Source organism: Ananas comosus, linkage group 4 (assembly GCF_001540865.1).
Source record: "Ananas comosus cultivar F153 linkage group 4, ASM154086v1, whole genome shotgun sequence".
In the NCBI taxonomy this organism is placed as follows: domain Eukaryota; kingdom Viridiplantae; phylum Streptophyta; class Magnoliopsida; order Poales; family Bromeliaceae; genus Ananas; species Ananas comosus.
The window spans coordinates 6,275,747-6,287,640 of record NC_033624.1 but is presented as its reverse complement, the minus strand read 5'-3'; the positions used below and the strand labels follow the sequence as shown (position 1 = coordinate 6,287,640).

The following is an 11,894-nucleotide window of genomic DNA, read 5'->3' as shown; positions in this document are numbered from 1 at the left end:
TTGGCAAATTGCGAAGTTCGAGAGTGGGATTGGTAATTGGAATGAACCCACAACTTTTAAAGGGTTGTAGGAAGGTGTTTGGCAAGTTAGTAGAGGGATTAGACTGTCGGAAGCAAGAAAGTGCATTACGAAATGCCAATTCTGTATTTTGTACAGGGTACCGGTGCCAGAGTGTGTTAGTACCGGTACCAGCATAGCTGCTGCGTGGCAGCAAGGGCTTCTTTGGTCTTTTGGCATTCAACCTTATCTCTAACTAGGCCAGCACGACTCCTGAAGTTGCTGGAGGGTCACTAGAGCTCAGAGAAAGGGTTTTGCACCTTCCTCACTTTCTCTCTCTAGGGTTTTTCCCTCTTTACAAAGATATCAAAGGTTTAAGCTTGATTTCTTCTCCTTGCTTGATGTTAGCTGATTGGGAGTGCCTTGGAGCTGTTGTTGAAGGAAGAAGAAGGGTTTTGAGGAGTGTTTCGCAGCTTTGAGCATAGCAGTAGCTGGGTTGATGCTTTGGAGAGGTAAGCTACTCAATTACTCACTAGTTTGAGGTGTAGTAATGGATTTGAGCTGATTTTGTTTGGTCTCTCTGCTGCCAGCAGGGTTGGGGATAGTTCAGCAGCTAGAGAAGAGTCTTTTGCTGTGATTTCTCTACCTAAAATCTAGGGGAAAGCTAGAGTGATGCCTTGAGAAGGTGATTATTTAACCAATTGCATTATTGGTGCTAAATTAGATGTAATGATGTAGTATTAATGTTGATTTCGGGTTTGGGCTTTCAGCAGCTGAAATATTCCTTTGGAACGGGATATTGGGATCTTGCGAGTTGGTTTTGAAGGTATTTCAACTAGTAGGAAGTAGAATTCCATGCGGGGAATCTAAACAAGTGAAACTCTAGCCTCAACTGCAATTATTAGTATATTAATGCTGATTCTGGGCAGTTGTTCGCAGCAGGTTTTCGGCCAAGTGCGGAACCTTTTGGTTGGAATTTTGGTGGATATTAATGGCTAGAGTTGGTGTATTTTAACCTACAGTAAGTGGAATTACCCCTGATTCAATCTCAAGTATGAATCTTGCCCAAACTAGATGATTATGTGGGGTTCTTGTATACTTTGGCATAGAGATGTAAAATATGCTCCTAGCTGATTTTGATTTGCTTGCTAGGGTACTTGGAGTCCTGTGGATACCCTCACTTTCGGAGTTGACAAGAGGCGTCAACTGTTTGGTGGGTTTGACCTCATCGGAATAAGTGGCTTCCCTCTATGTTCTTCGTAATGCTTTAGAATTGTGGATCACGTATTGCGGTGTTATTAGACTCACTATGTGCATTATGGTTAAGATAGCTAACATGTTTGCTTCATACTGTTGAAGTAGAACCTTATAAAGTTGAGAATTGAGAACTAGTATATTACTTAGCATGTTTAATTAGTTCTCAGCACTATATGTAAACACATAGCTCGATTTGGCATGCTTATGCTAGTAGTATAATAAAAAAGGACTCAACGTATGGATTATCATTGCATGCTATGAACCAGTATGTTTCTATAAAGTAGAGAACATGATATTAAATCCATGACTTGATAATTAGAATACTTGTGTAGACAAGTTTCCAATGCAAATGACATGTTTAAACTAGCATCAATTTCATATGATTGTATAATCTAATTGATACTAGTATTCTCTATTGTCTTTAGATTCCGACCTATAGGTCGGTAGAGATCTTTTCATGTTGAGACATGACGATTGAGGACTTGTGGACTATGGATCATGCTTGCTTGCCATTGTGCTCATTCGCACATGCTTGTGAGGGTCGCTCCCCACAAGCCGGCACTCCGGAGTTGGCCTATGCGACAGATTGCTCGCCCGTGCGGGATTGGGTGCAGAAGTGGATTGCCGTGGGAGTGTTTACTACCACGGGGCCATTAGGTGCGGCGCAAGCTGGACTACCTGATGTAGATCTGTATGAACTAAACAAATACTAAACTATATTACTATTAATCACTACTCGGTAGTGTACATTCATAAATGAGATAGCATGCTTACTTGTATATCATAGTTTTCACTTGCATGTAATTATTATGAGATTGGGAACCTAGTAATTTTAATATTTACTAATTGGTTGTAGCAGTATTACTTTCTTTATGCAATGGATATACATGTTTCTTTTCACACATCATAAACCTAGTTGTCACACCCCGAGATCGCTACCAAGTTGGTCCGGTTCGGGCGCGTCGAACAGACGCCGAACGGACAGCACCTCCCCTGTCCGCCCAAGGCCAAACAACCTGATCATGTACAAGAACTTGCCCAGGAATAGAAATTCTATACATACACAATCAACGAAGGGCACAACAAGTGCCAACAACTAAGAGCAAGAGTCACATGTGCATACAAGTGAGCAAAAGAGAGATCTACTAGCTATTACATCACATTGCATTCATTTACTTCAATTTACATTACATCTTTTCCAAAATGGATACATGTTTACTAGATCATCACCAAAATACATACATAGCTCTCCAATCCTCACCGACATAAGTCACTCATATACATAGGGTGATACTAATGCAAAATAGGATAGCTGCTATGCACTACTACTCGGGCGCGATGCCCTTGCCACAGTCCTAGCCCGGCGTACTCGTACTAGGCCCTACAACAAAGTGGGGTGAGAACTATTGTTCATAGTTCTCAGTGGGTTCGGCCGCCGACTTCGCCGATCTCCCCACTAGGTCCGAGTGGGCAAAAGCAGATATATAGATAGATAGATATATAATGAAAGTAGTAAATGGCATAGTAGGAAAACTATGCTACTTTGCCTAATCAAGAGTAATGTATGCATGCATCATATAGTGAGTGATCAACTAACATGCAACTATGTCCAATAACAATATCCAATAACAATGTCCAATAAGCAAATGTTCAATAAACAGTGCTATTCTCTTGTTTACTCAATCCTTGGCGATCCCTCGGGTTCGCCCCGACTCACCTCGCCATCCCGTATGGTAAGGAGACTCACCTCGCTCTCAAACCCGGGACCGTCTGCGGGACATCAACTGTAACACACTGGACCTTTGCAAATTGCGAGGTTCGAGTGTTTGATCTGTGTTCTGATTTTTTTCAGATTTTCTGGTGGGTCGTTGACAGTGTTCCGACCTATGGCTCGTATTTCGAGAATTGAGGTTTAAAACTTAGCACCAAAATCCAAAAGATTGGATTTTTGGGTCTGCTCTCGGGTTGCCTCAGCAGGGCTATGTACCGGTACAGCCTTGATGGTTGTACCGGTAAAGAAAGTGTACCGGTACACCTTGATGGTTGTACCGGTACAGATATGGTGATTGGCCAACCCGAGGCTCGGGTTGCCATTTTCGCGGGATTTGTACCGGTACACTTTCTCGTGTACCGGTACACTTTGGCAGAATCTGAACTTGTCGAACTGTAGGGGTGTTTTTGCGATTGTTGCTATTCTATATAGCACCCCATGCCCCTAGGGCCTTCCCTGAGCTTGGCACCAGCAGGGAAAGAGGTAAAGGAGCCCTCTTCACCATCCCATTTGGATTTGACCCCCTTTTTAGCTTGGATTTTGGTGGATTTACTTTTCTTTTTGCCTTTTGGAGCAATTTCTACCTTGGTAGAGGCTTGGAGCTTGGACTTGGAGCTTGTTTGAGGGAAGATCTTGGGAGCTTGTGGACTTTGGGCTTGGATTGAAGCTTCCAAGAGGTTGGTAACAAGTTTCTTTCTTTTGGATCCTTGTTTTGATGGTTCCTTTGAGATGAACCCTAGAATGGGAACCTAGGGTTGATTTTGGGCATTTTGGATTTAGGGCTTTTGGGGCTCAATCTCTTGGATTAGAACCCTCCTTTAGGTTGGATTGGAAGGGTTCTAGCTCTCCTTTGGAGCTTGAGAAGGAATTTTCACACAAGAGGTGAGTTTTGCCCTTTTCTTGAGACGATTAAAGTTTGAGCTTAGTGTTGTTCGTAAGGTTCGTTTAACTCTTTTAGTATTACCTCTAGAGTGCTAGGAGAGTGGCGGTAACCTTCGTCGGCACGATCAAAGAGCGGCGTTGAAGCTCGGTGGGTTTGACTTCATGGAACCGGGGCAAAATGCCCCTATGGGTGTTATACTCGTCATAACGTTAAAATTCATGCATATTCATGCCAGATAGAATTTCTATGAATTTTAGAATGCTTAAAATGCATGCCTTATGTATCATAAAAATTTTACTCTATATAGTAGAGCATTCTGGGTGTTTTGCATGCATGTGAGAAGTATTCATGTTAGCAGGTTGGAAACATGTCTCCTATGTTTAAAAATGACTCAAATTAGGTATTCATGAACACCAAAATCATGCTTCGATTTTAGTGGACAAAAGTGCCATAAAGGGGCACTTGAACTGGTAAACTATGAAACTGCAACATAGAGACATAGAGATAGGCCATTAGACATCGACTATATTCCATGTTTTAGACATGATGACATAGTGATAGGCCATCGACACAGTTGCTATATTCCATGTTTTAGACATGATGACTTGAAACTTGAGACTTGAGACGGACATATATGCTTACTTGCCTTTGTGCTCATTCGCACATGCTTGTGAGGGTCGCTCCCTACAAGCCGGCACTCCGGAGATAGCCATCGCGATACATACTCACCGTGCAGGATTGGGCACCGAAGTAGATTGCCGTGGGCAAGGCTCATTCCTAGAGCGGGGATGTTGACTACCACGGGGCCATTAGGCACGGCACCGGCCAGATAGCCTACGGGTGGGTCTTCAGGCCAGACAGCCTTCGGGTGGGTCTTACAAGATTTAAACTTTAAGTAGTTAACATGCGAAGTGGACACCGATAGAATAGTAAACAATGACATTGTGCTATTTAGCTTGGGGACATTATGTTAGTTACACTCATGTACTTATATGTTACAGTAGCTTCATTACTTATGCAAATTCATGCTAAGTAGAGACATCATATGGTAGCAAGTTTACATGTTTACTTACATGTCGTTCATATCGCTTTTACTTGTTTACTTACCTATTTTAACTCTTTTGGGCCTAGTGGTGCTTTTCACTGAAGTCAGTAATTGCCCACTGGGAACTATTAATTAATAGTTCTCACGCCCCCTATTTTATGGTTTTATTTCAGAGCCTTCAGCACCGGCGGAGGCACGAGATCGCGGCAAGGGTGTCGCCTAGCTAGATAGCGGGGAGCTACTTGCTCTTAGGTGGTTTACTCTTTCTTTTGTTGTAGTAGAGAGAGAGATTTTTGTACCATGTATAGAGACCACCTATGTACTCTTTTAGCACTTGTTCTGGGACATCTCTTGTATTACTTATGACTTCTATTTAGTGGATTTGGACTTCTTTTACCTTATCATGATGTAGAAATCTAGATGTACTTCGCTCTGATATCGTTAGACTCTTCGTATTATTGTTTTATTTATTGCTTTATCGTAGACGCCTTATATGTTTTAGACATATGGCGGGTCTGGACACGTGCCGGGCGGACTTCCGCTCGGTCCCGGGGCGTGACATCAACTCTGCCCCTCTCACACCAAACTTTGGAGTGCACGACGACTTGTGTGGCGCGACCACCACAAGTATAAACAGACTGTGAGTATGATCCATCCTCTTAACTCGAGGATACCCTATTTACTAGGGCTAGCTGTCACTCGGGAATCCACCTATCCCAATGTCCATGAGTAAGCATTTGACTACACTAGGTTCTTGTTCAACGAGTCATCTCTAGGGAGTCCACCTATCCCTAAGTTCATATGTCACTAATGTCATTGTACACTACATTATATGCCACTCGTTTTGTTCTCGTTCTTATTTACATGCCACTCGTTATGTCACTAAGCCATCATCGAGTCATCTCTTTTCCTCGGCACTATAGGATTCAATGTCCAGACCCAATCCTTACGTATCCATTATACCAAGCATTCAACTCACACTATGATATCAATTAGAAAGCATAAGGAGTGGAATAACAATGCAATTCTACAATGCATATATGCGAGAGATGCAAATAATGATGTACTAAGACATAGAGATTAACCCGGTTGCTTCGGGATGACACCACCCACCTTTCGACGACGTCGGGGTGCTAAGAATGCTATTCAGCACTTGCTTCAACGTCGCTTCGACCTCCTAGGTGGAAACGAAGCACAATCGGTCTTGTTTTGCCGATAACTTTTCAACGACTCGACAAATCGTCAATCTGTCTTCGCCAACGCGTTTAGACACCTAGCAATTAGGTTAAGAGGCCATCAATTGAGATCAAACCTCATTAATAAGCAAAGCCCCAATTTGGAGCCCTAGGTTTGCACTATTGCAAATCTACTCCAACAAATCCCTAGATTCTAACAAGACACAGCCCAGTCTGGGCAGTTTCGGGCTACGGGGACCGGTCTGTCCCTAGAGGGACAAGTCCCCGAGAGCAGTCTTTGCGGGCAGGGGGCCCTGCCCATTTCCTACGCATACGGGGATCGGTCTCTCCCGCTAGAGACCGGTCCCCGAGAGCAATACTTGTGCGCAGAGATTTTCTACCGCACACAATGCTTACAGGGACAGGTCTCTCCCGCCTAGGACCGGTCCCCAAGAGCAATTTCTGACAAGTGCAGATTTTTGCACAACTTGCTCTCGCGGATCCATTGCAATGCACTTTTTGAGTTTTTGACTTTCTCGGCTTTTCCGAAGCATACCCACTTGACAATTAGTCGACTCTGAGCGAAGTCCCACTCTCGAATTTCGAGAATTCACTTCTTACATCCTCCCCTCCTAAAAAGGAGTTTCGTCCTCAAAACTAATCTAATTCCAACATAACTCAAATTTATACCTTATTCCTCAAATAGGTGAGCGTGATGCTTTTTCATCTCCCTCTCGAGTTCCCAAGTGGCTTCACGGTCATCGTGATTGCTCTACCGAACTTGCACATAGGGGATCTCGCGGTTCCGCAACTTGCGCACTTCCCGTGCGATAATCGACACCGGGAACTCTTCGCCACTGGGAACTATTGTTTAATAGTTCTCACGCCATTTTGTTGTTGTTTGTTTGCAGAGCCATCCACTACGGGAAAGGCTAGGGATCGCAGCAAGGGAGTCGCGTCTATCTAGACGTAGCGTGGAGTCCTACTAGGTGATCACCTCGCTATTATGGTTTTGGGTCGACGAGGATGATGTGTACCAGTGTATAGAGAAATTACCATTTGTATATAGTTTTGGTTGACACTATGGTGTATATTGGTTGTAGAGAGTTGTACTATACGGTTCTATGCTTCTACTTACTGTTGTTTTTAGTAGAGTTGTATCATTTATCTGCTAGCTGTTGGTACCTTTTATATATATCCTATGCTTTGATATCATGTTAGATTCTTCTGTTAGTTGCTTCTTTTCTGACATGATTTTAGTAGACGCCTTATATACTGTAGGTATATGGCGGGTCTGTGCATGTATCGGGTATACTTCCGCTGAAACTCGGGCGTGACAGCTCCATTCACTAAAGGCATTATTAATCTGCAATTCCGGCCTATCTTTGTAAGGTATTGATTCCCCGACGTATTAAACCACTTTTGGTCAAAAGGACCAAAGCGTGGCGAGAGAGATGCTTGGACATAGTCTATGTGACATTCCAAGGATGTTGGAAGGGTCAAAGTTGAGTTCTAGAAGAGATAATTGAGTATTAGCATTGCTCGGCGCGAAATAGAAGTCGACCAAATGCTAAACTACAGTCTGGGCATTTTGTAACGGGTGACTAAATCAGGTGGTATCGGTACCCCGTAGCTGACCGAGAGTAGTAGCTCTCGGGTTTGAGTAATCTTGGCTGTTAAACCGGTGACACCCCTCATGCGTATCGATATCAGACCAGCTACCCGAGAAGGCAGTTCTCAGGTTTGGCTTCTGCGCAGCTGTTAAACTGGTGACAGATTACCCGCGTACCGGTACCAAGTGCAGAAAACTGCAGATTGCAGTATGTTGCAAATGGCAATTGTTGAGGGGTTTTATTGTAATTGTGGCAGTCTATAAATGGACCCCATCACCCTCTCTTGTGTTCATAGCCAGAGAACCTCCCCTTTACTCATTTTTCTCCCTCTCTCTCTCTAGAAGCTCTCTCAAGGGTGAATCTAAGAGGGGGACTTGGTGGAGATTGAAGCAAGGAATAGAGTACAACTTTTGCACCCATTGAAAACTTATTTATAGTTCTCATTCATGGTGATTTGTTATTTTTTAGACTCTACTATCGCCCGAGAGGCGCGAGACCACGACAAAGACATCACGAAGTAGTTAGACCGAGAGAGAGAGAGAGAGAGAGAGAGAGAGAGAGAGAGAGAGAGATCTAGTGTGTACCTATTTTGGTAAATGAAAAATAGTGTAATATTTTATATGAAAACAAGTGTTGTAAATGATGGATCTTTCTAGGTATGTGAAATAAGAAGAAAATTAAATACATACCAATATCTTGGATCAAAATAAAATAAATTAACTCACAGAGCGCTATAGAGAAGAAATTCTTGATCAATCTGCGAAAGCGAGAAATTCGGCTATGATCTGGAAGTCACGAACCAAACTTGGGTAATTTGGTTTCTCCCCCTATCTCAGGCACTCTCCCATATAGTGTGGAACAAATGGTATTTTTTTACTAGAATACGTAAAAGAAGGTGGCAGGACTAATACCTCTTTATATAGAGTCTAAATCGATTTTCCATCAAAGTCTGATTAGGATTCTATTTAAGTTAAATAGATGGGATAGGGATAAAATATACTATATCAAGTAGTTTTATATCTATTAGGATTAACCTTTATCTATAGTAAATCCAGATTTGAATATGAATAATTGGGCCACATTTATGAAAATCCTAACAATCTCCCACTTGGCTCATATTAATCATACTTCATGAACGGACTTTCTATACTCCAAACTTTATTGCGCATTATTGAAAACTTTATGATCAAATACCTTAGAACTCACTTGATCTTTAGCTCAAACTAAAAGACTACAATGATAGTAACTATGGCTGTCCACCTCTTCATATTGAAATTTTTCTTCCATAATTACCATATCATCTCATCTCCTAGCCAAGTACTTTATACGGCACATCTTTATGAATGAACTTAAAACTATATGTCCGTTCGTTAACAGACAAAACTTTATGCCTATTAAATGGTCCAACATAGTTGCATTAAAATTTTAACTTTATTGAAAAGATAGAATGCTATAATTTTATACATCAAATGAACTAATCAAACACATACTTCTAACATGATCTGTATATGACCCAGGTGCCAGCCCCTTAGTCATTGGGTCTGCAATCATATACTTGGTACTAATGTATTCAATTGTAATATAACCTTCCTCTATCTTCTCTCTCACGTAAGATATTTGATGTCCAAATGTTTACAACCCCTTGTAATCTTGTTGTTATTGATAAAGGAAACAGCAGCTGATCTATCACAGAAAAATTTTATTGGACGAGCACTGGAGTCCACAATCTTTAAGTCTGTGATAAAATTTCTAAGCCAAATAGCTTGTGATGTGGTCTCATAACATGCAATATGATCCAAAATTTTCTTTAAGTATCTCATAACCTTCTTAGCAGCCTTCCAATGCTCCATACCTAGATTACCTTGATACCTGCTAAGTAATCCAACTGCAAAAGCAATATCCGGACGTGTGCACATCTGTGCATACATAAGGCTACCAACTATAGAGGCATAAAGTATGTTCTTCATCTGTTCAATTTCTAATTGGTTCTTGGAACACTGAAAAATATTAAGCTTATCCCCTTTCTGGACAGGAGCAATACTAGGCTTACAATTATGTATTTCAAAATTTTGAAAAAGAAATTCTTTAGTGTTATGCAATTGCCCAAATCATTACTAGCAAGCAAAATATCATCAACATAAAGGATTAAGAATATTATTTTACTCCCACTAACATTTAGATAAATACATTGATCAACAATATTTTTTTTAAAACCAAAGGTTAGAATAGTTTGTTTAAACTTTAAATACCATTGACGGAAGGCCTATTTTAGTCCACCACAAGACAGGCCTTGTATCTCTCTATGTTACCTTTGGAGTCCCATTTGGTTTTATAAACCACTTGCATCCTATGGGTTTAACTCCTATAGGTAACTCAACAAGATCCTATATCTTATTGTGGTTCATAGATTCAATCTCATCCTTCATGGCATTGTACCATTCTGTAGAATTATTACTATTTATGGCTTCGAAAAAACCAATAGAATCATTTAAATTCTGGTCATTTTCATAAAGATAGCAATATAATCATTGGATACAGTCGGTTTTCTCTGTCTCCAGGATCTTCTTAAATCTATCTAATTATTCACATATATATCTTGATGCAGATTATTCACTTTTATATTTTGATGTGAATTATCCACTTGTACATCTTGATGTGAATTATCAATGATAGGTTCATGACCACTTTGTGATTCCAAAACAACTTGTTGTTCTACTCGAACAGGATCCATCAAATCGTGAGGGACAACAGTGGGTCTATCCTGTACAGAATCTTAATGCTCTTGAATTTTCTCAAATTCAATGAACCGAGGTTCAGAGCTCCTACTGATTGTACCATCCTCAATAAATTGTGATATTTTAGTTTCTACAATCTTTATAAGAAGTCGTGGATAGTAAAACTTTATACCCTTTGGATCTTTCTCAATAACCAATAAAATATCTTGATATGGTTCGAGGGTTCAATTTTTTTAATTGTGGGTCTATAATTTGGCTTCAGCTTGACAACCCCATATATGAAAATGTCTTAAACTGGGTTTCCTATCTGTCCAAAGCTCAAAAGGAGTCTTAGTGACAGGCTTAGTAGGGACCCGATTTAGGGCAGTTTTGAGTGCCTCACCCCACAATGATATCGGAAGGGTAGAATTACTGATCATACTCCTGAGCATATCAATTAATGTGTGGTTCTTTCTTTCAGCAACACCATTCTGATCAGGTGTCCTTGGCATGGTGTACTGTGGAACAATTCTGCACTACTCCAAAAACTTAGCAAAAGGTCCAAGAATTTGGCCTTTATCCGTTTGTCTACCAAAATATTCACCACCCCTACCTGATCTGACTAGTTTTATTCTTTTCTTGAGTTGATTCTCTACTTCAGCCTTATATACTTTAAAGGCATCTAATGCTTTAGATTTTTCTTTAAGAAAGTAGAGATAGCCATATCGAGAGTAGTCATCAGTAAATGTGATAAAATATTTATGGCCAATAATTGAGAGAGGAAGAGGTCCGTATATATCAGTATGAATCAACTCTAATGTTCCATCACATCTTTTAGCACTTTTAGAGGAGGTTTTGGTCTGCTTTTCTTTTATGCAGTCCACACACGTTCCAAAGTCAGAAAAGTCGAGATCATCTAAAATACCTTCTCTAATTAACCTTTGAATTCTCTGTTTCCAGATGTGTCCCAACCTCTTATGTCATAATATGGATGACTTTTCATTATTAATGCCACGTTTTGATCCAACATTTTCGTGCATGGTAAAAGGATTTCACTATATGAATGATGTAAAGATACTTTATATAGATTATTTTTCAAAACACCAGAGCCAACTATCTGAGATTTATAGGATAAAGAAAAAACTTTATTATCAAAACTGAAACTATATCCTAGTCCAACAAGTTTTAAAATAGAAATTAAGTTCTTAGAAAAATTTGAAACATAAAATGTATCTTCTAAATCCAAAATATGACCAGTAGAAAGAACTAATCTAAATATTCCCGCAAATTCTACTTTAGTTGGATTTCCTTCAGCTGTATAGATAGTCGCTTCATCTTTACAGGGTTTCCTGCGAGTCTGAAATCGCTGCACGGAATTCGTCATGTGGCATGCGATACCAGAGTCAATCCACCAAGTATTAGACGGAATAGAAACTAAA

General features: G+C 40.5%; 1 long non-coding RNA gene across 10 annotated transcripts; it reads left to right on the top strand.

Annotated features, from left to right (window-relative positions):
• LOC109708476 lies at nt 224-5,185 on the top strand. Of its 10 annotated transcripts, XR_002215745.1 has the most exons (9): nt 265-509; nt 591-682; nt 768-823; nt 940-1,018; nt 1,150-1,210; nt 3,425-3,508; nt 3,618-3,907; nt 3,996-4,055; nt 5,127-5,165. It is a non-coding gene; the product is annotated as an uncharacterized LOC109708476 (long non-coding RNA). The 10 variants fall into 10 exon arrangements; XR_002215748.1 differs by lacking the exon at nt 3,996-4,055 and having other exon boundaries at nt 5,127-5,185; XR_002215746.1 differs by lacking the exons at nt 3,425-3,508; nt 3,618-3,907; nt 3,996-4,055; nt 5,127-5,165 and having other exon boundaries at nt 224-308; nt 406-509; nt 1,150-1,507.